Raw genomic sequence first — 22024 nt, forward strand, 5'->3', positions numbered from 1 at the left:
GCTGAGTTAAATGCCTGTTACTATAAGAGCTATCAAGCGTGAGAATTCAACTGGAAGGTCACATTAAGTGGACTTAAATTTTCTAACTAAGGTAAACTGCTGGATAAAGCCAACTAAAGCTGAGAACCAATTTTAGAATTTTATGACACTGTTTTAGCCCCAAACCCTTTGTATCAAGACCAAGAGTAACTAATAGGGCCACCTGACTTAAACACCGCTAATTGTTTACATGGATGTTAATAACTTCCTAGGTGCTTCAATAATCCCTCCATTTTTGCACTCACTTATCTGAGATCTCCACTCAGGTCATCTGATTTCAAAATCAACAATTTTATCTCTTCAGTTTTTTCCAGCGATTTCTACAGCTCTTGCTCCAGGATGAAGAAAGTGTGTCTCCACCCTCTTGTCCTTGCTATTGTTTGCGATTTTACGGCAACAACGTGACACAAAACTGCTGCCCTCTTCTCTACACCCTCACCCTTGTGCAGGCACCATCCGTTCTGTCCATCATCATACCTCTGTCCTTCCATCCTTCAGGCCTGATGTGTCAGCCACCTCTCCCTGCACATGCGCCAGCCCGATCCGCACCCCGTTCCCGTTTCGATAGAGTGCCCCCTCTGACATTTCCCACTTATTAGCTAGTTTTCATACAGGCTTCAATCAACCTTCCTAATCCTCCGAGGGGCAAGAGCAGTTTTAATTCACCGATCGACCGATAAGCCAAGCACAAGCGAACAAGCGCCTGCCATAGCAATGCAGGCCTGAGAAAAAAAAAAAAAAAACGCAAGAGGGAGAGACAGGGAGAGAGAGAAAATGATTTACACATAGATGAATCGTGCTTACAAGATGGAACCCTGGGCATTAGCCGCGGATCTGAATTTCCTATCTGCCTCTCTCTCTCTTTCTGCCCTATTCTTTTTTCGCTCTCTCTCCTTCTCTTCCACCATTACCCTTGCCGATTGCAATCTTTCAGCGCCATTGGGTCCTGTGCCTGGGTTCTGTTTAATCTGCCTTTAATCCGATAGATTTTAAATATTCCCCCTGCTCCCGCAGACTGGAGGCAATTAACTAGCCTTCTGATGCTCTTCTTATCAGTTGCCTCCTTGTATCTGCGCGAAGCAGCCTCCAGACACTGCCAGACTGACGAATAATACCCGCCATTTACCGCCGAGACCAGCCAACACGGTGCCGCTCCTCTGCATTATAAACAGGTATTTGGTAAACATATCATATACACGCGCACGTAAACACACAAACAACGAAACCCTGAAGATTTTACGTGGCCATGCGTTGGGCAAACAAAAGGTGCGTTTTAAGTGTAAAGTGCTTTGTTGTGTCTATTCGGTACGTGAAATGTACGCAAATGCACTGGTAAATAAATATGTCTGGATTTTGGGCGTAGATAGCGACAAACCTATCTTATTGTTAAACTGTGTACGCAGCATTTTGTCTTTTGTTTTCAACTGAATTGTCAACTGAAGTCTGGTTTTATGTTTATTATACATGGGAGTCGGAGCTGTGGCCTAGCAGGTAGCACATGTACTCGTGACATAGGTTCCCAGGTTCAACCTGGGCCCGGTTCATGTCCGGATCCATTTCTGCCTCTCTAGGTTTTCCATTCTCTCACAACTGTCTTAAAAAAAGAAATAGAAATAATAATAAAAAAAATGTATTCTGGAAAAGGTCTATAAATTAAATTGGGCACATGCAAATAAGACAGTGTGTGTGTGTTATATATATATATATATATTATATATATATATATATATATATATATATATATATACACACATACACACACACAGATGCAAACCAGCCAATTTCTGTTTTGAATGTAATGGATATTTCTATATATATATATATATATATATATATATATATATATATATATATATATATATATATATATATATAAAAAGGACAATTTGCATTAAAAGAAGTATATTATCTGCAATATATTATACATATTATCTTCCAAATCAAAAATACATGCAAACAAACAAACAACATGTCAATGCATGTGCAGAAGGCAAACGGAAGTTGCATTTTAAATATTAACATATTTCATTGTGTCTACTATGGTATAATATTCAGTGTGTACAATGTATGCAAAAAGCACGCTGTTTATAATTTGTGCTTAAAAACAGCAACAAAACATTGTTAAACTATGCATTCACTATTCTTGTCCTTTCTTTTAGAATAAAATTTGAATGTCAGCTGAATTCTGGGGGGAAAAAATAGGAGGTTATTTGCATCAGTGAAGTATTATTACCAACTGTGTTACAATTGAATACACATGACCATAAACGATGAACATTCTGCTATAAAATGTACGCAAAAAAGGCGGTAACACTTTAAATTAGGGAATATATATTCACTATTAACTAAAAGTTTTCGATGAATAAACTAAACTAAAGTAGTTGTTAAGTTTAGGTATGGGGTAGGATCTAAAAAAGATTTCAGGGATCTATAAAATATGCGCTTTATAAGTACTAATAAAGAGCCAATATGCTAGTAAGATCCATGCTAATAAGCAACTAGCTAGTAGTGAGAATTGGTCCTTAAAATAAAATGTTACCAAAAACACAAATACATCTCTAGTGTGCATGTAAAACAGTGGCAAAACATTGTTAAACTGTATTTGCGCCATATTGCCTTTCGAATAAAATTGTTAGTTTGATTCTTGAAAAAAAAAAAAAAAAAAACTAGGTTATTTACATCAGTGAATTGTATTATCGTCAACAGTTTAATGATAAAATAAACATGTCCATAAATTAAAAACATCCAGTGTGAACGTATGCAAAATGTAAGCAGTTAAACATGCTATATTTTGCATGCAAAAACGGACAAAACATTGTTAAATTCTCAATGGGATTTTGGGGAAAAAAACTAGGTTGTTGTCTGAAAATACACCTAGCTATAAACAATAAACATAGTACTTTGCATTATATACTGGAATTCAGTATGTACTGTATATGTAAACATACATGTAAGCATGTTGTGTTTGTTACGTCTATGTGGAAGGTGAAACATACGCAAATATATAAATAAATGTATATATAGACGTAAACAGCAATAGGCGTAAACATTTGAAACAAAAGCCAATTTAACTCTGTCTTTTGTTTTAAATACAATTGTCTGTTCAAAGACTGGGGATAAAAACTAGGAAGTTATTTGCATCAGAAGTGTATTATCAGCGAGGGTTTTGCGTCGGAATAAACACGGCGATAAACAGCCGAAATACGCCGATAAGACTGAAGAGATTGCAAGGATCTGCTTGACGCGCACACAAATATGAAATCACATTGATCCAGGTCAGTGTAAAACACACACACACTCTCTCTCTTCTCATATCTGCCTATTTCTTGATTGTTGAGAAACAGGGATAAGATGTTTTAATCATCTTGTTCCTGGGAGGAGTTTGCTGTGACTTATTCTTCGTATCTGCACTAATGCTGTATATCAGCAATGACAGTATCTGTCTCTGTGTCTCACACGCACGCTTACAAAGAGAGAGTGCACTGGCTCAAGTAAACCCCTGATAAGGATCGGTTAAGAGTTTTATTACATCATCAGGCCGTGACAGGTTTTTGGTTTAGGAAGCCTGCATATGATTGGTCATTTATGCTAATGGTGCCAAAAGATCAATAGATTGGTGCCAAGTACAAGGCCTGTCATAAAGGAACAATCTACTCTATCGCACTTTCCATCACACACACAAGCAATCACCATAAAAAGCTTTTTCCGCCATTAGTGGTGTTTGCTAAACAAGTTTTAGTATTATTTTTGGTCATTAAACATCATGGAAATAATGTCACATCCCTCAGAAATCATTCTAATATGCTGATTTGGTGCTCAAAAACATTTCTTACTATTATCAATGTTAAAACAATCGTGCGGCTTGATTGTTTTGTGGAAAATTTGATATTCTTTAAAAAAAAAATTGGATAAATAGAGAATTCAAAAGAACATAATATATATGAAACAGAAATATTTTGTAAGATTATAAATGTTGTTACTGTCACTTAATCAATTTAATGCATTTTAACCCTTTTGAAACTCTCTCTCTCTCTCTCTCTCCATACAGTGAAAGCCAATGTGTGTCCAGTGTTGTTTTAGACCCCACTGACATTTATTGTGTGGACAAAAATAGTTGAATTGTTCTTTAAAACATTTTTTTTTCATGCAGGTTCGGCACGACATGAGGGTGAGTAAATGACAGAATTTCAATTTTTTGGTGAACTATCCCTTACAGTTTCAGTTATAGCCAGACCATTTCTGGTTTTAAAGACCTTCTCTTTCTCTCTCACTCTTGGTGTCATGTTTCACTGCACACATGCCACTTGCCATTAGAATCGAATTCAATTACTGTTACACTAAGCAGATTGGCTACAACCTTTCTATTAACAAGAAAAATATGCACATGCGTACACACACAGACACACAGACCAAAGAGTGAAACTGAAGCCTTGGTTTCCACAAATATTTTGATAATGATTTCATGGTATTTGCGTAGAAGTGAATATAGTTTCCCACGACAGATCTGTGGGGATTTTGTGAATGTATAAAAATGCACATGCAGGCCAAACATAGATCTTGTATACTAAGCAGAGGTTTAGACTGGCCTTTAATGCTGCAAATATACAGTATATCAAAAGGGTTATACCTCCATGACACAGGTCAAACGTCACTTAAATTTGAAATAATTTAAGCTTTCGACTTTCTATCTCACAATGTGACATTAAATTTCCAATCACCCAAAGTCCTCCAATCACTGTCGCCCTGTCACATGCTTTTGTTTATGGTCTCAATATACAATGCTGTAATAATGTCCCCTCGTCTTACACACTCACCCCATTTAACCATATAAAATGTTAAACTGCATACTGTGTAGTGCAGCTTATATGCTAAAAATTCTACTTTAAATTGTTTCACCATGTTTTTTATTCTATATTTTATATCAATGTAACATGCATGTGTTTGCAACTCGTAACAGTGTGTTTGTTTTCTTTGTTTAAAGTTATATTGTGACTATGTTGCAACTTAGTTTTTGTTTTTATTGTGACTTTATAACTCACAGTGTGTTTAAATCTTGCATTTGTTTTTTCGTTGTTTTTTCACAATTGAAACTTTATAAGTATGACAAAATCTTACAACTACGACTTTTCATAACTGTGACTTTATATCTTACAGTGTGATGTTAAATTTCGCAAATGCGACTATCTCTCTCAGTGTGATTAAATCTCATATTTGCAACTTTTTTTGAAATTATGACTTTTTTCCAACAGTATGACATTAAATATTGCAATTGAGGCTTTTCTCATAATTGAGTTTAGAACTTACTGTGTGATTTTAAATTTCATATTTGCGACTTTTTTATTCCTAACATTGTGATGTTAAGTCTCACAAATATTCTTATGATGTTAAATTTCACAGTTATGACTTTATCTCTCACAGTGTGATGTTAAATTTTATATTTGTGACTTGTTTTGGAGTTGCGATTTTTTTGTTGTTTTTTTTGGAAACTATCTCACAACGTGACTTTTTCGCTATCTTTTTTCGTTTTATTTTTTAATCTGAGGCAGAAACAGTCCTCTGTACTTTTGACCAACCAATCAATTCCCTATGGAAAAAAATCAAGTCATGCGTTTTATTTTTTATTTATATATAATTTCACTCTGAAACACTTACCATTACAGAAGTCAAATTATTTTGGAGAGCCATTTTGTGTCGATTTTGAGGCTTGATTATTAAAAGCGCATTTTAACATCATATTTTGATCTGTCTCACATCCACAATGTCATAGAGATTGAAGCCAAAATTGGAAAATCGGGTGGAAAGAGAGACCGAGGCGGGTTTAAACAGGATGTCTCCCCCTTCGGCAAGGGTCACTTCAGAAATGTGGCCCAATTCCACCCCCTCTCATCACCTTTTCATCGGCAACTCTATTTCTCTGTCTCTCCCTCTCAACAAATGACATGGAATCACATAAAAGCATCCCCAAGAGCTTCCTATGTAGCAGCTACAGGTCACACAGACACACGCGCACACACAAAAACACTTCCAAACGGGAGATGAACGAGGCAGCCAATCAGAATCGCTTGGTCTTATCAGCGTGCACCCCATCAGCGGCGAGGGGTTTGGGGTGTGGGTGCAGAGGGGTGGCGGCAAGGGGGGGATTCTACTGAGGAGCTAAGTCGCCGCGGCGACCGCTAAGCCCGCCGCGGTTCCACTAGCTCGACGGGGCTGTGTGAGCCCCAGGCGGGATTTGTGACAGCAAAATCACATCAGCCTATGCTGATTAGCCCTCTCTCTCCCTCTCTTTTGCTCTCCCCCTTCCTCCGATTTACAGAGAGAGAGAGAAGGGGGAAAAAACTATCTTACACTGTGCTTTTTAATAGGAAAACGATCGCTATCTGCAAATTGAGTCCCTGCAAACTTTAATAAAGGCTACAGGGTTGAGTGGCATTTTGCATGCTGATTTCAGGCCGATTGGAGGCTTTTTTGATGAGAGAGAGGTTGCCATGGTAAAGCCGCGCTCCCAGCGTTCCAACAAAATGAAATGTCATCTAGAGGGGGGGGAGAGAAGGAAGGAATTCTTTGTTGTGTATTTTTTTTTTTTCTTCTTATAGTGGTTGTTTGTTGTTTAATTGGTTGTGTGTGTGTGTGTGTGTGTGTGTGTGTGTGTGTGTGTAGGACACATAAGGATACTCTCTTTCTGGGTGTGAAAAAGTGAACCAGATCATATGCCTGGGTAAAATGGTAGAGAACATGGCACAAGTGTACACTATGGAGGGCAAGTAATTATTATCGCAGGAGAGGGGAAATGCAATCAAGCAATGAACAGTTTTGTGTCCCCTTGAAAACTACATTGGTATTAGAGTCTATTTATAACAGTGTCTTGCTTTAATGCGATGAACGCCTTTATTTGTATAGATGTTGGATAATCCTAAAGACTTTATATGGTCCGGGAGATTTTCCCAACGTTTTCATTAGATATAGCACAGCCATTGTGATGAAATTCAATAGTATTCTGCTAAATTAACTCTCTGGCTAAATACTCTTATAACAGAATGTCTGTGTGACAGAGAGAAAAAGGCCAGAGGAAACTAAATACACATAGGTTGATCTAGATAGATTATTTTATTATATCCATTGGAATTACTTAGATTGTGCAAAGTGGGCAGACCTGACTAGGATTGGGGGTCTGACCCTCCTGAAGAAGGCTTTTTTCCCCCTGATGGATGTCAAAACTAGATGTAGAGGGGGATCAAATAGAAAGAAGGCTAGTCTATGCATAATATGGACATTTATTTGTAAATATTAATATGCATTTCAATAGCCCTGACTGATTTTAAAATAATTCTGGCATACCTGAGCGGTTGAAGAATATGCTACAGTACTCATTCAAAGACGTGCATTTATTGCTTGGATGGAGTGAGAACACCTAAAATGCATGTGTAGATTCAGTCAAGTTATAAAGTTTACCCTCTTCAACTTAATGCTGTTGAACTGAATTTATGGTGCAAACTATTTGCTAAAATAACCATAACATCACCAGGAACACTGAAACAAGTGTGCGGTTCTGTCAGCGTGAAAGTTGCATGTGTTACTATAACAAACACTGCGTGTTTTCTTTCAGAATCATCATTGGCTGGTAGAAAGACAAAAATAGGTTACATAAAAGTTTTTACCTAAAAATTAATATAAGGTAAAGGTGTGAATAATTACATTTTAGACACATTGTCAGTAATTTCGGCAATGAAAATAAAGCCCTCGGAAAACTGTTTTGCGTCTTTGATTAACACACAGCATTGTTTCATTACTGAATGCACATTTTTAAATGAATCGAGTGACTCAATGATTCAGTGAACCATTCATATAGGCAGTCACTTACTTAATTTCTGAATGAATCAGCCATTTGAACAAATCGACTGAATGAATGAATGACTCACTTAACACAGGGATTTGCCAGCACCTACTGGTGTGTTTAGTTTTATATTTAGTGTATGGTTTCTTTTTAAAAAATATTTCATATTTCACTATTTAAATGAATTTCTGTATGTTGAATTAAAATATTTCATTCTAAAGCTACTTATATTTCAGATACGTTTTTGTAATGTCTATCTTTTTTTTTATTAACACGATGACAATGACACTGATATTATCTTTAATAACTATCTTTAATCGGCACATGATGTGCATGTTAATCTCATTAATTTGATTAATTGGCACATTATGTAATTAGAATCTTTTTTTTTTTTTTTTAAATAAAAAAAATCATCTGTTGGCAGTATTTTTTAAAATTAATTAAAAATTAATTATTATGTAAAAAAAAAAAAAAAAACAGTTTAGCGTGTTCTTTTTGTTGTTGTTTGTTTGTTTTGTTTTTTTGGTTTACAAAGACGAGGAAGTGTATAAAATCTATAAATTTGTAGACATTTTTCAACCCGTAGAGATTTTGGACTATCGTTTCAATTGCAGTTACATGCATGAAAACATAGTTTGTATTCAGTTTTATGCATTGCAGTTTAAAAACTAGTGATGTTAAGCCGTTGAAATTCAATCAGCAGTGAAAGAGAACACATTTAACAGTATATTGGATCTGGGAAGCTCTTAAAGTGACAGAAGTCTAAAATCCCTGCTGTCTGTCATTCATGTTAATCAAACAACAAAAGAGAGAAAACTGTTCTTGACTAAATCACTTTTGTAACTTATAAATCCAGCTCATAAGAGTAATTTGCTTGTGAATCAAACTATGTTGGTCTCACTGATTATTTAATAACCTGTGCAGTCTACGTTACATTAGCAGCAATGATAGTCATATCTGAGTCCTTTGTTTTTGGCTTTTTTTATGCACCGATTAAATCTGCACAATAAGACCAGGATTATTTAAGAAAATAGTGTCAATAATATATCTCTTTAAACTGTATAAGCTAATGGGTACACATGCACACCCAATATGTAGACAAAATTAGACAAAATATGTCACATAATAAACATGTTGTTTGCATGTTGCTCCATTGTGAAAAAGGCCGAACAAAGGTTGTACTTCCTTCCCCAGCTGAGGAACTTTAACCTGCCACAGGAGCTGCTGAAACAGTTCTACTCAGCCGTCATTGAGTCTGTCCTGTGCACTTCAATAACTGTCTGGTTTGGTTCAGCTACAAAATCAGACATCAGAAGACTACAGAGAATGGTTCGGACTGCTGAAAGGATTATTTGTGCTCCCCTGCCCACCCTTCAAGAACTGTATACATCCAGAGTGAGGAAAAGGGCTCAGAAAATCACTCTAGATCCCTCACATCCAAATTACCCCATCTTTGAACTTTTGCCATCTGGCCAGCGCTTCAGAGCCGCAAATACCAGGACAGTCAGGCACAAGAACAGTTTCTTCCCCCAGGCAATCTACCTCATGAACAGTTAAATGTTCCCCACTTATGCAATAAAAAGGTGGAATATCCTTATATTCATTTGTTACACCTCCATCCTAGTACATCCCTGCATCTTACTCAATCCTATTCCATTATCATTTATAGCACAATTGTTTATACACTTATTTATTTGCCAAGTGTGTTTTTTTTTTTTTTTTTTTTTTTTGGACTGTGTGTTGTTGTCTCTGTGTACTGGAAGCTTATATCACTAAAACAAATTCCTTGTATGCGCAAGCATACTTGGCAATAAAGCTCTTTCTGATTCTGATATTGTATTAACAGATTTAGTGAAATGAGTTAATTCATTGAATACACAATTTATCTGCAAACTCTCGCACACACACAAACACTCTTGGTACATACTTCTGCCAGCTGTATAACAGCCCTAAAGGTGAGTGAAGCTACCTCACACAACCAGACAGCCAAAACATGCTGTGTGTGTGTAGCTCTCCAGAGATCTTCTCATAGGGCAGGGTGCCAACGCCTGGCACAGTTGAGTACCCAGTGCCTGCCACTCCATGCCACCCAACCCCCTGGCATCAGCCCTTCACCTAAAGGCACTGCAAAATGTGAGCCAATCAGATCTCAGATCATGGAGGAGGCGTGGCCACATCAAGGGGCTTTGTAAATCGATCTGATAGAGGGATGATTCAAGCTCCACATACAGTATATACAAACATACCACAAAAACACACATTTCTGCTCATTTAGTGTAGAAATGTATGTATGTTTATCCACCTTCAAGTCCTCCAGTGAAGTTCTGAACTACGATTTGGAAAATAAAATTATTTCACTTACTGATGGGTGAAATGACCAGAAATCACCATATTTTTTTCCTGCATCACTGAGTATATTAAATTTACAAATTCAGGGTTCATTGTGTTTACCCATTTAGCTACTTGATAGAAACAGCCTATTTTAAAACAATGACAGCTTTGAAAAAAAAAACAATAATAATTCATTCATTGTCAAATAAGGTTCTGCACAACAGAACTTGTGCCGTGTGAATTAAAACATGGATGAAAAAATATCCTGTTTGTATTGTAATTATTATTATGAGAATTAAATTTTTACTATGCACTAACATTTCTGTCATAATATCTTCAAGTTAAATCAAACTTTTATTTTGGCAACGTGTCATGAAGATGCTTAATCTGTGCATACCCAGAGAATGATGTGAAACATAAGTTTGTCTAAAAGAGTATTGTTTTCTGCTGCTATTCTTCATTAAAGATACACAAAATTCATACAAACCAAGTTCTTTTGAATGCAACTAATTGTTTGCAGTATGCTCAGTTCTGTTAACAGTTTCTTCGCCGATGTCAACTCTGACTGACTTATGAACAAATGACTCCTACGAGTCAGTCAAAAACTATTCGGAATCAGTGAGTCACATCAAACTTTTCTGAAACAGTGTGAACAATAACAATGAACATCTGGCTCACCCAGTAAACCACAAATCATCACTACTCAAAATAAACTAAGAATAATTACTGTACTTAATGTTTGAGACATCCTAATACGTTAACTAAACTAGCTGTTTATATGACAGAAGTTAAAAATACCCATTAGAATCAGAGTTTGCTATTGAATACTTAGGAATCCATTAATAAAAGTCATTAAAATAATTCTTTACATCAAGACATCACTTTATTTATTTTTTTTAAATATACTGAACCATCTTAGCAACCAGCAACCAATGGTGTGAGTCTGTTCGAAATTACACTTTTCTGCTTTAAGGACCTAAAATCATTAAGTAAAATCAGAACTTCCACATTTTCCAGTATAAATTAATTGAAAAGTCAACGTTCACAACTATAGTTCAACATATTTAATGGCAATTAGCAACTACCATTATTCTTTAAATGACACATTCCAACTCAAATCCCACTAGTAATTATGACATGGTGTTGCCATTCATGTGCACTCATCTCATAAATATGATCATTCCGACGTGACTTAAAAGGCAGCGTGTGTGTAAGCTGACCAGAATGTATTGAAAGGGTATGCAAGATGTATTGTTATAGCTATTTGTATATATTTTTTTTTTCTAAATATAGAGTTCAATACATTTAGCGCTACTGTAAGAGTCTGTGGTCATGTCCTGAATTGGATTGAATTATTGGGAGGAAGCAGAGAGGGGAGAGAGAGAGAGGGAATAAACAAAAGAAAATGAAAATAGAGCCCTATTCGCTGGAAAATGAAGGCCTGAGTGTGGGAGAAATGCCTTTTGGACTAGTCACTGTTAAAACTTGCAAATGTGCTCAGAGCGATGAATTGTTTCTGTTTGTGCAACATACACACACACACACACGCACACTCTCACACGTCCATCTGAATGGATTGAGAATTGCCAAGAGTGCTGCACTGAGATGGTCTCATTCTCACATTTGGTCATAGCTGACATAACTTCCACCCTTAAATAGCATGTGCCGTCAAGTCCGGGGTCTAAAAATGGACCGAAACGACAAGACAGACACAGAGAAAGAAAAACAGTGTTGAAAGTTAAATACATAAAGCTTAGCTATTTATATATATATATATATATATATATATATATATATATATATATATATATATATATATATATATATATATATATATATATATATATATATATATATATATATATATAAAATATATCACTCCTGGAACAATTCAGTATTTTATAAATTTATAAATTATATGTAATATCTATAAGTTTCTCATTGATAAATATGTAATATATAAAAATACACATATTTATTTATTCATTCATATAAAATATAATACTATATTAAAACAATTCACTTTATTTTTTATTATTTATAATTATAAATTATATCAATTTAAAATTTATTAAAAAATATATTACATATCACTCCTGGTATATTAAAGATTTTTATAAATTTATAAATGATATACAAATATCTATAAATTTAAAATGGATAAACAAAATATAAATTGATACAGGTATATTTATCATATTTATTGATTAATTTAAAGTTAATGAAATATATATTACATACCACTCTTGGCGTATTTTAATATTTTAACAAATAAAGGTGTAGAATATTATACAGCTTTATATTGCTGCAATAGATCAATAAAATGCTTTTTTCAGCTTTAATCTATATTAATATATGCATATGATTCCCAAATGCCACATTTGATACATGCTTGTGGCTTTGCGAAGGTCGTCGCATGTCAGTGATGTTCAAGAGACCATAGGGTGCCATTTGTTTTCTTTACATAACATCACTTTTAGGAACAACATTGTAGACATCCAAATTTATATCTATATATGTATATAGATGTACCTGATTACACATTTTGCCACAGTGACATCTATTCTTCTCCTCTATTGAACAGCAGTAGTCACCACTGGTATACACACACTCTCTTACACGCACAGGCCCGGGACCCCTGTCCCTCTTGAGGACTTCTGCGGGCCGATAAGATGCTATCAGTTGGCCCTTAAAGCACTTGAGAGCCACTTTAGGAGATCACTGGGGCAATTACCATGAAAAGTATAGATAGTTACTGTATTTATGTTAGATTAATACTGACCACCTCCTCATTGATTTTTTTTTCTTCTTTTATTAGAGTATTTCTTAATCTTTTTTTTGCGGTGATCTGAATTTCTGATGCTAACATTGTTTTATGGGACCGTCTCTCTTACACTCCGCCACCCTGATAAACCTTTCGCTCGAGCGTGCTATCTATGGTTTCAGAGGCCGATCTAGAGAGGGAACACTCCTTATCGGTTGATGTTATTCAATTGTCCCACGCCGATCAGGACCATTAGCGCTTGGTGCTAAATAATGCATCCTGTTTTAAAAGGCCCCTTATCTGCTCACTGTTTGTTTCTAACATTATTAGTATCGGAAGGGTAATGACAGTAAAAAGGACGATATGAACTGATTGACAGAGCTGCGACATCTAAAAAGGACGCTGTCCATTTGGGAGGAGACGTCGAGGTTTATCTTATTGTTATTCAAAGGGCAACAATCTACCAGGGGAACCTGGAAGGCAATTTAAATGCGACTAATTTAAGTACCTCTAATGAATCTACACACACTTTTTTCGCTATCTCTTGCTCTCTGTTTCTCTTAGACATACAGTCCGTTGCTATGAGACCGATTTATACGCCATACTGGCCTCTGGTCCTTTCCAGCTCCTATCGCTGAAATTATGGGATGGCAGAAAGCCATTAAAATTCTGCTTAGGTTTCACTAAAAAGCTGTAACTGTGGTAACTGCTGCATCTTTTAAGGCTACCTATCACAATATCAATCAGATGGTTGCACAAATATTCACACTTTTACTTAATGACCATATATACGGTGAAAATAGCTAATTAAACAGACTAATTGGTGGGCTTTCTGAACATGTTTTTCTGTATAATCAGACTGGTTTAGGATACTCTCAATCAATTGAATTTATTAGGCGTTCCACACTACTGGTGCTACAGTAGGGTGCTATTACTTTTGGTTAGACTTTATTTTAAGGTGTCCTTGTTACAGTATAATTATACATATAAGTACTAAGTAATATTAATTAACTACATTTCATTACTATATGGTTAGGGTTTTACTAAGGGTTATTTGCATGTAATTATGCATAATTCATTGTTATTATAGAATAGTAAGTACATGTAACGTGTAACAAGGACACCTTAAAATAAAGTGTTACCTTACTTTTCTAAGTGATCGCATGTACTATTTTCCATGGAAGATTGAAAAAAATCCAAACCAGACTCATTGAAAAAATGTGTTTTTGGCAACATTTCTGCAAAATGTGACATGTTGCTTCTTGCACATTTTGAAACATTATCAAAGTGAAATGTTGAGTCAGTGGCATTCACTTTAATCTGAAACTGGTAAGTTTTAATTACATTGGTTGTTGTATGTATCAAGACAGTTGGAAAATGTCCTGTGGAAAAATGGAAAGTGGTGCTAAAAGGTTAATGCTCTACAACAGGGGATCTCAGCTCTGGCCCTCAAAGTCCATTTTCCTGCAGAGTATAGCATCAACCCTAATCAAACACGCCTGAACAAGCTCATCAAGGCCTTCAGGATTACTAGAAAGTTACTGGCAGGTGAGTTTGTTCAAGGTTGGAACTAAACTCTGCAGGAAAGTGGACCTCAAGGGCCAGAGTTTCGAAACCCTGCTCAAACCAAATCAAACTAGTGTTAACAAAAACAAACATGGGATAAAAATGCTGTTTTAGCTTGCTTTGAGTTCTTTTTTGGACCTGAGTACTCCACATTGTACCAGGTGGGCTACCGAGCAAGTTTACCATGTCCAAAAAGCCATACATATGGAGATGATTATGTGATGCAAACATCAAAATGTATGAGTTTACAAATCATGCACTATGTTTAAATGATTTGAGGTCATTATGTTAAAGTTTTGCAAAAATGTAGGCATGGTTTTCCAATGAGCCTATATTGAAAAATTCCCATATACTTAAAAGAAGGGCACAACAGAATATAATACATAATCGGGCATGCATGCATTCTTTTGACTTCTGGGAAGTAATTAACCATCTAGCAACCACTGAGAACACCTTAATAACTCCTAAACAATGCCCTGGCCACCAATCAGCACCACAGTTTCTTAAAGGGGTCATATGATGTTGCTAAAAAGAACATTATTTGTGTATTTGGTGTAGTGAAATGTTTATACTCCATATTATTGTTTCTCCTCTATGCCCTGCCTTTCTGAAACGTGTCATTTTTACAAAGCTCAATGGTCTGGAAAGCGAGGTGTGCTCTGATTGGCCAACAATCCAGTGCTTTGTGATTGGCCGAATACCTCAAGCGTGTGACAGAAATGTTACACCCCAGTGGGGACATAATTATGGATTATAATGACTTATACTGTGTTTTTAAGCATTGCGCTGCATTGCGCTGCATAAACATAAAACCATGTCTGCATTTGTGATCAGAGAAACGACAAACAACAAGCGCTACTCTACACCAGCGGTTCTCAATTCCAGTCCTTGTGCCCCCCAGCTCTGCATATTTTACACGTCTCTCTTTGTTAACACACCTGATTCAGATAATCAGATCGTTAGAACAGAGCTCCATGCATGAACTGTGTTTCCATTGACATGGTCCTTACACAGTGTTCATTGCTCCCTACTCCCTGAGCTGGGGAAATCTGTTGAAGTTTACCTCACTCTGAAACATTCATTCATGGATTTGAGCTGCACAACGTCTTCACACATGGACAAGTGTGACATCATATACCTCTGTAAATAAAAACAATTTAAATTCACGTCTCGCACACTTCAATGCACTTTGAATGGAACGTAAACGTTTGTATCGAACTGGAATCATGGCGGAATATCCTGTGATGTCCACTTCGCAGGGCACTTACGTTCGAATAGAACAAACGTCTGAAGCCATAAGAGAAACATACAAAATGTGCAGAGCAGGTGGGCCCGAGGAATGGAATTTAGAACCACTTCTCAAAACTGCCGTTTCAATCATCAGTGGCAAATCCTTTACATATGTAAATGTACTTACAGACTGTGAGTCAGAACAGCTGCCATTGTAGTCTTCTCTGCCAGGATCAGGAAACAGTCCTCCATAAAATGTGCTCCACACACCTGAATATTTGGGTTGAACTGTTCTGGAAAAGTGTTGTAAATACAACATAACCACTGATTTCTAAAAACCCGATTCCAAAAAAGTTGGGACACTGTACAAATTGTGAATAAAAACAGAATGCAATGATGTTGATGTTTCAAATTTCAATATTTTATTCAGAATACAACATAGATGACATATCAAATGTTTAAACTGAGAAAATGTATCATTTTAAGGGAAAATAAGTTGATTTTAAATTTCATGGCATCAACACATCTCAAAAACGTTGGGACAAGGCCATGTTTACCACTGTGTGGCATCCCATCTTCTTTTTATAACAGTCTGCAAACGTCTGGGGACTGAGGAGACAAGTTGCTCAAGTTTAGGAATAGGAATGGTATCCCATTCTTGTCTAATACAGGCTTCTAGTTGCTCAACTAAGGTCTTCTTTGTCGCATCTTCCTCTATATGATGCGCCAAATGTTTTCTATGGGCGAAAGATCTGGACTGCAGGCTGGCCATTTCAGTACCCGGATCCTTCTACGCAGCCATGATGTTGTAATTGATGCAGTATGTGGTCTGGCATTGTCATGTTGGAAAATGCAAGGTCTTCCCTGAAAGAGACGATGTCTGGATGGGAGCATATGTTGTTCTAGAACTTGGATATACCTTTCAGCATTGATGGTGCCTTTCCAGATGTGTAAGCTGCCCATGCCACATGCACTCATGCAACCCCATACCATCAGAGATGCAGGCTTCTGAACTGAGCGCTGATAACAACTTGGGTTGTCCTTGTCCTCTTTAGTCCAGATGACATGGCGTTCCAGTTTTCCAAAAAGAACTTCAAATTTTGATTCGTCTGACCACAGAACAGTTTTTCACTTTGCCACAGTCCATTTTAAATGAGCCTTGGCCCAGAGAAAACGCCTGCACTTCTGGATCATGTTTAGATATGGCTTCTTTTTTGACCTATAGAGTTTTAGCCGGCAACGGCGAATGGCTCGGTGGATTGTGTTCACCGACAATGTTTTCTGGAAGTATTCCTGAGCCCATGTTGTGATTTCCATTTCAGTAGTATTCCTGTATGTGATGCAGTGCCGTCTAAGGGCCCGAAGATCACGGGCATCCAGTATGGTTTTCCGGCCTTGACCCTTATGCACAGAGATTGTTCCAGATTCTCTGAATCTTTAGATGATATTATGTACTGTAGATGATGATAACTTCAAACTCTTTGCAATTTTTCTCTGAGAAAATCCTTTCTGATATTGCTCCACTATTTTTCGCCGCAGCATTGGGGGAATTGGTGATCTTCTGCCCATCTTGACTTCTGAGAGACACTGCCACTCTGAGAGGCTCTTTTTATACCCAATCATGTTGCCAATTGACCTAATAAGTTGCAAATTGGTCCTCTAGCTGTTCCTTAAATGTACATTTAACTTTTCCGGCCTCTTATTACTACCTGTCCCAACTTTTTTGGAATGTGTAGCTCTGATGAAATCCAAAATGAGCCAATATTTGGCATGACATTTCAAAATGTCTCACTTTCAACATTTGGTATGTTATCTATATTCTATTGTGAATAAAATATAAGTTTATGAGATTTGTCAATTATTCCATTCCTTTTTTACTCACAATTTGTACAGTGTCCCAACTTTTTTGGAATCGGGTTTGTAGTCGTGTCCTGTTTTGGAAGGCCAAACAAAGTATTTTCGATTTCACAACGAAACAGGCGTCTTCACAACATGGCGCCGGCAGCAACAGCAAGAATCAAAGGTTACACCTTCTTTGTTTGCGTGAACATTTGGGCAGCATTATTATTATATATTTTTTTTAATCTGTAAGATGATCCTTTCAAAACAGGGAACACATTTACTCTGGGCAACCACACAAACATGATTATTACAAGCGTGTGTGTGTGAAAGAACGAAAAATGTGAGCTAACCTTTTGTCTTTTTTATTAGAAGCTGGCAGCGGCATCAGTTACAGATCCCGTCCATAATCCATCTGTGTCCCGCTCACCCCTCTCAGTGTAATCAGAGCACTAATTCAAATTTGGGAGGAAGACAATCCGTGACGGACGTTTTTTGTGCGACTCCGAGTGGTGTCCCCCGTGACTGGTGGAAATATGGTGCAAAACTGTCTAAAGGAATGGAAAAAAAGACTGAAGTGAAAGAATACCAATGAGTGCCTACAGAAAAGGTAACGACATGGGCATAGACAGTGAATTAAAGTTACCCGAGCACTTAGGACTGCCTAATATAAAATAACACCTCGTCTTCTACAAAATCATCATTCACCACCTCATTTCATCTATCTGCGGAGGAGAATACACCCCAGTGTAGAGTAAAATAAAGTAGACTATCCTCCACAACCCTCAATTATGTGTGGGTGAGAGGTAATAGTGAGGAAGAGGTTTCGGATAAGGTACTGTGCTCCCATGCTCCTTTTCTCTGGCGGCAGCCAGCCACATCTCCACCGCGGTTTAAGGCAGTGTCAAGTTACGGCTCAGCAAACCACGTTATTGCATTTGCAGCCTCCTTCCTCTCATGAGCCTCCGCTGCAGCTAATTAAGATGAATGCGGACTCATCAGAATAATACATACCTTACAGAGAGGGATTCTGAGAAAGAATAGAGAAGAGAAATTCTTTGCAGACATAATCTGTTCCCATTCACCCTTTTACTTTCGGTTTGATATAGCAATTTACCTTTGGCTTGCATCCAAGGATGTCTTTGCTATATTTACTGTTTGACTGCACTGTTGACATCGTCATGCACGTCCTCAACAGAAACCCAGGCTAGAATCTCTTTTAATACAGGTGACAACACCCACCGTTTCCCATCTGCCAACTGGGTTTACAAGCTTATTGTTGCTCACTTGATAAACATTTGCAATCGATTTAAGCTTAAATGATCTTATTTTTCTTTACATATTGTGCAGATATATAACACAAAATTTAATTGTTCAACTCATTAACACGGTCTTTCAAGAGAAGTTCAATTTTAGTGACATTGCTCAGAGTTCAATAATATCATGGATGGATCCAACCACAGCAACGGAAATGCTATCTATTGGAGTGTGCTTCCAAAGCAGTACTGAGTTTAATGTTAGAGTTTAGGTTGGGACTATAGATTAGTGTTTGTTTTAACGCTGTCTATGCAGTTAGCACTGTGATTGACATGACCAATGAAAACTTTAGAATCATCTGAATTGTTTTGGGGGGGGGGGTCTGTCATGACAACTCTCTGAGAGTTTAGCATGGTAATGTATATGACAATGTTAATGTTTTTGGTCTTGGCAGAATACATCTGCGAGTAAGTACCAAGACTTTCTACTGCCAATAGATCGATATAAAATATATGGATCATATAGCATGTGAAATAACCCCAATATATAGGCTAACATAAATTAAATCACATAGCAGGTCCATACAGGTGGAGCTGGGGAAGTTGGAGGGATTCTGAAGCACGTTGCAACTGCTACAGCAAGCACTAGCCAAGTATTTGAATGTTGAGAAGCAAGCTTATTTGCTGCTGATGTGAAAAGAATCCAATCGGCTGCACGATGTGAATAATGTTGTCATTATGTGAGATTGAGTCGGAACCTCGGACTGTGCCATGTAGTGTTTGTTGACAGAATTTTGGATATAATGTGAGGTTTGTAAGATGTTTTGTGTAGATGTAGTTCTTGCATTCAAACCCAAGAACTTAGTGCTTATAGGACCATGTTCTACCTTATGTGCCCCGCGGGGGGGGGTTTGGGGGGCGGTATTCCAGAAAGCAAGTTATGTGACATCCCTGGGTATGTTTAACCCTCTGAAGTCGATTAACGCGTATACGCGTGAGCAAGCAGATAACCTCAACTTTTGGCTCCAAAAACGGAGGTAACTTTCTAGGAGCCTGTCCTCCAACAAAAAACGACCATATAGGTCGTTTGTGCAAGCACCTTATTACGACCTAGATTTACGTTTTAAAGTTAAGCGGCCTCTCGCGGGTGTAAAAATAATGACAGTATTGCGTTGCGTCTGTCATCATGAAATGACGTATAACGTCATTACCAATCAAAACGCACGTTTATTTAAATGCAATGTGTGGTCTTTTCACACTGATCTCACAGTAATTCGTACATATTTTACTAGGTGGCTTATTCGTTCGAATGACCACACCTAACCCCACCCCCTATACCTAACCCTCACAGAAATCATGCTAAATTATGATTTATTGAGCATATACATTTTACGTGCACGTCCGTTTTCTGGGATCGAACCCATGATAGCTTGATTGCATATTAAGGTATAACGCAATAATCTACCAACTGAGCTACACGAAACACAAATCACAGTGCAAATAAAAGAGTACAAAACGTTAATATGAAAACGACCTTTTGCTGATAGGGGCGCAATTGTAGTATACGCTCTAATGGGTCGTATTTCAGGGATTCGGACAAACGACCTATACGAGCGTATTAGTTGGAGGACAGTTTGCTTTCAAGGTATCAACACATGTGTGAAATACTGACGCGACTCAAGTGAGTGTGACGGATTGTGGACAGTATGTTTATTTTATTATATTATATATGCATTTTCTATAATGTATTTTTATAATAAAATACATATCTGATGTGACACATTATATAATTAGCATCAAACAATATAATTCTTATTCTCAAGGATTAAAGAAAAAATTAAAAAATGATTGCACCACCAACAATTAGGTAGCAAAATGCACTAAGTATGCAAATGGCCTTTGAACAGAAGAAGAAATAAGTAGCTTGATGCTCTTTTTCTTAGTGTCCGTTTCCATGGTGACCACACTCAGACCCCTTTTCTACATTTGTGATGGCTATGAATAACACCTGTAACCATAATAATAGTGACCAACAAATTGCAAAAATGGTGATCTATTTTTTTTTCAGCCATTTTCTTATTAATTTAACTCTGTTTGCTTAGAGAAGTAATAAGACTCATGTCCTCCCCAAGCTGCATGATCTAACTGATCATTTATTACCGTACCACAAACACTGTGTGACAGATTACACACAGAAGTTTGTAGCAAAGTTTTTTTTTCTGATTAGTATGACCAGTAGTGCTTGTCTTGATGCTTGCCTTGGTAAACACAACTAATGGCTGGCTGTACATCTTGACATGAGATGATCAATTGCCATAACATCTTCATTCACTGCTGACTGGCTACACTGTATCTTAACCCATGTTGAGCTCCAATTTAAAGCAGCTGGCTGAAAGCCTTCGATGAACCAATTACGATGTCTACAAAACCTCTATAGCACTCCGTAATTCCACCAAATCTTTTAATGCCAAAACATAAACCACACAGCTATTGTTGACATAAGCCATATGCTTCAATCACCAGCATCGCCTCTGGGTGTATGATCGTTCAGCATTCTTTCAAAAACCTGAACTCACAAACACAGCAACACTTCTTCAGCATATTGTCGTTCCGTTTGTGTTTAACAAGTGTCTCTTAAAAAGGGATGGAAAAAATATTTATTGCTCTATGGGACTAATTTTATAACATTTTAGAAAATTTTCTATTAAGTATAAATTAAGATTAAATTGAAAAAAAAAATTAACATGTAATTAACGTGTTATTAATGTATTATGTACATGTTGCTATGCACAATCAGCATTCATAATAAAAAGGTACTGACTTTAATAAAATATTTACGAATAGGGAAAGATCAATTCATTGTAAGGGAGATATGTGAGCTTTTACTAAAACATAAAATGAAATCCAGTTAATAAATATGATGAACTGACAACCCTTCATTGTAAATCCGAACCAAAAGGAAGGAATACTTACTTCTCACAGCCATATCTGTTTCCTTGATGTTAAGAAAGTCGGCGCTAGCAATCTTAAGGGTCATGAGTAATCTTGACCTCTTCAATTAGAGAGATATTTTTATAGTATATTGATTAGCCTATGCATGTAATGTAGAATATGGTTCATATTTCTCATTGTGTCTCACTTTCTGTCTGTCCTCAGGTCAAAATCTAA

This window comes from Cyprinus carpio, chromosome B4 (genome assembly GCF_018340385.1).
Source record: "Cyprinus carpio isolate SPL01 chromosome B4, ASM1834038v1, whole genome shotgun sequence".
Classification (NCBI taxonomy): domain Eukaryota; kingdom Metazoa; phylum Chordata; class Actinopteri; order Cypriniformes; family Cyprinidae; genus Cyprinus; species Cyprinus carpio.